A 6,212-nucleotide genomic window follows, 5' to 3' on the forward strand; every position below is an offset into this window, starting at 1 on the left:
ATTGGATTTATGAAGCACTGGAAGGTTTGGGCCAAAACATACATACTTCTGGTTTGAAACTTGGGACACGTCTTCTTTCTGCAATCAGAGTCAAAGCTCAACACAGAGAAGCCGAGTTCTGTTTTTATGCTTCATATATCCAGGACACCCAGAATCATGACAGGTTCTCAGGTTGTTTCAAATTAAACTAAAATGTATCTATTTTAGTTTAGTTTAGTTTATCTTAAAAAGAAGTGCACACAAGCTAACTTTTAATGTGAAGTCTCACGAATGCATCACAACTTTCCCCAAAGTTGAGCAAGTCGCCTGCAGCAATTGGAGGGGAATTCCCCCCCACCTACCCCCACCGCAGACTCTCTGGGGTTCGACTCGGGAATGTCTCCTTTACTGGCACAAACTATTGAATAAGTCATTGTGGTGAAACTGACCAATCGCCGAAAGGCATAAACCCCAGCTTCCGCTGCTTGTGAGTAGTGAGTATGATCCATGGCACTGTTCCAAAATGTATGTCTAGCGTTCTTTGCACAGGGTGTTTTAAATTCATGAAGAAAATGCATGAAGGGGGGGAAAGTATTTTTGACCGGGCTTATTTGCACCTTCCTGTTGTTATTTATCATTTCAGTGACAAACAGTGGTGAGAGCGATATGGGAAATGCTGCTGCTCATTATCAGAACCTATATATGATTTTTCTACCATATTGTGGCAGTTCTCTCTGCTGGTTGCCCCATCTGTCACCTTGGTGTCGCAGAGATACTTTTCACAAGCAGATTGTGTCTTGCGATCCCCGAAGCCTGGCCAAAGAGGGTCGACACCGCTCTGATGAAGCGGCTTCTTAATGACTCTTTGTTTGTCCATCACAGATATGAACAATTTATTTTTGTGGAAAACCGCTGCTTTTGCCCCCCCCCCCCAAAAAGCAAAGCAATAGACCACATCAGAGCCTGGATCATATTTTTTTACAAATATTGACATGTTACCTGCAGTCGCGATGACACTGGCTGTTGCTGACTTTCACACTTGGAATGAAATCATTCGAAAGACTATGGTTCAGGATAAACCATTTAAAAAGACGAGTGTTTCTACAGCTGTGCTATTTGTACATTAACTCAGGAAATCTTTTTTTTACAGAAAGTTAGTCCCAGGTGAGAAACTGAAACCTTCTCTGGTTGCTTGTTTTCAATGAGAAATATAGGAGGCAAAAAAAAAAAAAAAAATCTGTGTACACAAAAAGTCTCTGGTGTCATGAGAATATATTTGACTTCATATTATCCCCTGCAACAGGGAGAGCAGCACCGTCGCAATGATCCACAGTCTCTGCTGTTCAGAATCAGCTCAGGCCTGTCCAGGTTTTTGGTGTGGTTGACATCCCTCACCAGCGTGGTGGTGACGGACGTCAACCTAAAGCCATACAGCTCTGGGCTTTGCGCTTCATGTCTTCAAGTTCTTATTAACTACTAGCAAGTTTTTCTAAACCAGCTTGCTCTGTTAAAAATATCAAAAGTATTTTTCTTCTCACTGCCAGCCTTACCACTCGCTTCCTTTGGACCCATCACTTATTATAAAGACTATTCACAGATACAGTGGAAATCACTGAACAAATGACGCGTGCTTAGAACGCTCGCAGCACATCTGGAAACGTGCTTGCATCTCACAGCACGATATTGCTCGCAGGCTGGCTCGTATGTCAAAGTGTTCGCGTCGAGGTATTATTGTAGATCAATATATATACTGACGCAGTTTCACAGATAGTTAAATGGTGGTTAAATGTAATCAAGAGGCTTTGTGTCCATTGGCATGAGTTACATTTTTTCATTACAGTCTGCATGAGTGCATAGAAGCTTCATTGTTCCAAAAAGGAATGAATCCATCAATCTTTGTTCTAGAAATCCACTCTTCGTATCAGGGTCATGGAGGGCTGGAGCCAATCCCTGCTGTCTTTGAGCAAGGAGCAGCTTCCATCACAAATTACACACATATAGGCCTGAAATACACATAAAGGACCAATAGACATGCAATATGGGCAGCCACATGGAGGCACCATGAATTTTGATTAATATAAAATGAGACGTTATGCTGTCCTTTACCTTACTGATTGAAATTGATTTGATTTCATGACTGTTTGTCTCACACCGTCCCTAACTTTGATCGCAGCACTTCTGTTGTCTAACCACTATTTTTAATGCGAGGTCCAAAGAGGTCTTGAGAGGAAAATATTTTTCCTCTACAATTCTATCCAAATGTGACACAGGGTCTTGTAAACACAGATCTGAGACCCTGGCGCATTGGTTGGTGTGCTTGAGATGAATTTGCTTGAGTCCAAAACTAACCACAGATGGGTTTCTAATGTTAAAGTCCTTCATTTTGTACAACCACCAACCAAAAATAAGAAAAGCTATAAAACAGTTACTGTTTCTAAATGTAAATATTTAATAAAAAACATACGTGAAAACTTATGACCTGCTTTAATTTAGACGTGTGCAGTTTCTTTCTTTCTTTCTCTTTCTTTCTTTCTTTCTCACCCACACGCTCTCTGCGGCCTCTAATTTCCTGGCATTTCACTACATATCACATTCACAATGACTTCAGCAGATATTTTGGGCTCACTTGCTAATGAAATGTGCAGAAAGGGAAGATATATTTTTTTATTTTTTTCCTGGACCTTGTATTGTGTGACACAAGTTAAGCTTGCTTGACAATGAACCGAGATCAGCGTTTGGCATTTGTGTTTTGTAATCTGCAGGAAAATTGTAATTACTTTTATTACTGTGGTGTTGAGCAAAACAAAAAGCCTCCATTGGGGAAATAATTCCTTGTTCTTCTTCCATTTGCAAAAAGACCAACTACTAAGTATGAAGGCATTTAGACTAAACCAAATTAAATCAGAAGAGAATTCCCCAATAAACGTGTGTGTGCTAATTTGAGGGATAAAAGGCTGAAAAAAGAGCACAGTTGTGACTATTATGGGTGAATCTCAAAGACTGGAAAGAGAGAAGACATCTGAGTTCCAAATTACAGTAGGCCTGTGTGTGTGTGTGTTGGGGGGGTTACTTAATCTCCCACCCACTTCCTGTTATTCTTTAATACTTAACATAGCAATAGCAGAACAAAAGTGTTGCATGATATTCTATTGAATAAAGTAATGTCCTGTACAGATTACAACCTGGCCTGCATGTGAAAGGCCTGGGAGGCTTGCTGTGTTTTACTAGTCCCACCCAAACCACTGGTCTTTAATGCAGACCCGGGGCATTAATTCACCTTCACTCAGCAAATACCCTCTGAAATGAAACCATCACTTTAACAAGTCAAATTGACAGCGTTTTATTTCCGTTGCATGGTGATTGCCGGAGCCACTACCAGAGAGTTTGGTACGCCTTTCAATCTGTGTGTCATCAGGAAATGATTGCGTTAAAACATCACAAATCAAATCCAGATGAGCCAGCAGAGAAGGAAACAGTGATCGTGTCCATCCCCTGAGGTAATTATATCTGATTCCCTCATGTCTGAAAGGCACTGTTGCCAAGAGCACATTAGGAAGGAGGCTATGATACCACGCAGTTGATTCGTGTTTTTATGTGTAACTCACACTACTGGTTCTGCGTTTGAACATTATCCAGGCAGACAGACACAGTGGGCCAGTTCATTGTGGTTTAGACTCAGTCCCAGACTGTGTTTTAGCACACTGGGGCTCCCACCATATGCTAATAGTGTACTGGGTTTAAATCTGGCACACATGCATTTCATAAATGCACACACACACAACACTACAGCAGCCATGTCTTGTCCATACTATACTTAGTTATATAGCAGTGAGACGTGCTATGAAGTATATTTAATGTATTGAATTTGTAGGATTTGGGGATTTTTTTTTTAACATAGCTACAGTATTTAGGTTCCAGGTTGGCATCCAGGCTGTAATTTGTTTGGAATCTCCGTGATATTGTTCACGAACCAGTCCAGGGGTATTTAACTAAACTACAGTTAGTCAGCTTCCCTCTCCTGCTGATGTCTGAACGGTTAAATATCTACATGAGTTGCTTGTTTGCCAGACTAAACAAATCAGTTTAGTCCGTTCAGGCATTTCTTTTCCAAGTACAAAATGTTACCAATTTTACACAAACATGATTAAATCAATAACTAAATTCCTTCCAGTCCATAAAAACCCAACTCCCTGAAAGCAAAGCTTAATGAATTCATCGTCTAGACTGAATGAGCTCATCCATCACTTTAGAATCATTTCATTATCCACACTGCAATCACAACTCTGACAGAAAGTGCAGGAGCATTCAGAGGAGAGGTGCAGTCTGTGGATCACAAATCTGTGAAGTGAGTCTTTCACACCATCATAAAAATACACACTTCTGTGCAGAACATTCCATCACAGGCATGTGGTGTACAAATATTTTTATACCAGTAAACACATATGCACAATTTATTTAAAAATTGTCTTATATACAATCTTACTGAGACACATTTCAACATTTCCTGACAAACAATGAGGCTTTATTACTTAAAAGTAAATAGACTTACATTTCAGAACAAGCATCATATAACTTCACTTTACTGTAGATATTTTGGGGGGTGGGGTTGGGGGGGCACTGTCATTCATGTACATGACATAACTTCAAAATATCGGAGTGGAATTTACTGGAGATGATTTTTCTGAAGCCAGAGAAATCTATATATATATATATATATAAAGGTATTTGTTGAACCTGACAAATTTGTCCCAAAATGCAAATGCGTGTGTTTTATTGTATACAAATATATCAAACTTATAATGTAGAGGTCTCAAAATCCTGAAAAGCCGAGTGCATCAAATAGGATACACTCAGCTTTAAAGGGTTAGCCTTGTTGTGTTAGTAACTTTGAGGACAGATTTCAACAAATGTTGAAAACAGATCTGCTTTTTATCATTTTGTCAAATGGCTTTGAGGTCCAGATGGAACCTTGTCGTGGCGTGGGGCTTGGCCACAGGGCTGCCAGTTAGCGACTCCTGAATTAGGCTATTAGTCCCTGTGTTTACATGCGGCTTCAGAGTAGTAAACCAAAATACGGACACTCCCTGATTCTAAGAGGAGTATTTCATCTTTGCCTCAGACCACGACACCGTCTGAAGTCGTTGATGACAAATACAGATGTCTGCTTGAGTGGAAATAAACAGGAGCAGCGATGATAGGAGTGTGCTTTCACCAAATTCTTCTTCCATGCATGCCTCATCCCAGAAGATTGTTAATCAACCTAACTGCCGTGGAGACGCGCTCTCATACACACAACGGCATGTGGCTTGAATGAGTTGCCATTTTTAATCAGTGGGGAAAATTGATCCTTCAAAACATTCACAAGCGTATTCTGGGCATTTTGAACAGGCCAGTGGCTGTTTCCCTTCATATCCAGAGGGATGAGCTGAGGGCTGGTATGGCGAGCAAGAAAACAGAGAGGGGTCTGTGTCTAATTCTAATCAGTTCAGACTTCAGCCACAGCAACACTCTCTATTAACTGTAATAGATGGGTCTGACTTTGGATGGAATTTGAACCAGTTCCTCAGTGAATTCTTTGCAGAAAAAGCCTCTTGTGAAGGAATGTGCAGCCGCAATTCCCTCAGCTCCCTGATCTCCCACACACAGCTGCCCGTCAGAGAATCACGCCAGATGAGCATGGGAAGAGAGGTAAAGAAAGAAAGAGAGAGAAAAGTTGGGTCAAAGGAGAGAGTATGCATGAATGGTGATGAATAGATGGCAAAATGGAAACAGAGCATCAGGAAAAATGTAGCCTGAATTATATCATAGAGAGAGGAAACACTGAGATTGGAAGGAAGAATACATCTGAAAGAGGAAGATGTGAGGAAAGAGAAGAAAATCATGGACAAGGAGACTAGGAAAAGCAGGAAAAGGGTGGAGAAAGGAGAAAAGAGGCAGAGCTGAGACGCTCCCTCTAAGTCGCCTTGAGGTGATGGATTGTATACGGAGTTTGGCAGGACTATCCATCAAGCGAAGAAAAGTGGTGAAAAGAAAAGTCTGAATAAACATCCGAGTTCAAAAGCACCAACAACACCATCAGTACGACGCAAATGGAAGCTGAAAATGTTCCTTGCAAAAGTAGAGGCAAAGTTCCCTTCTGGCCTCCTGCAGAAAAAAATATCTGCTCCATCAAATCTGTTAGTTTATCCTGTGGTAAAAAATCTTTTTTAAAAATAAATAAATAAAGATATTAC

Source organism: Brachionichthys hirsutus, chromosome 6 (assembly GCF_040956055.1).
Source record: "Brachionichthys hirsutus isolate HB-005 chromosome 6, CSIRO-AGI_Bhir_v1, whole genome shotgun sequence".
Taxonomy (NCBI): Eukaryota; Metazoa; Chordata; class Actinopteri; order Lophiiformes; family Brachionichthyidae; genus Brachionichthys; species Brachionichthys hirsutus.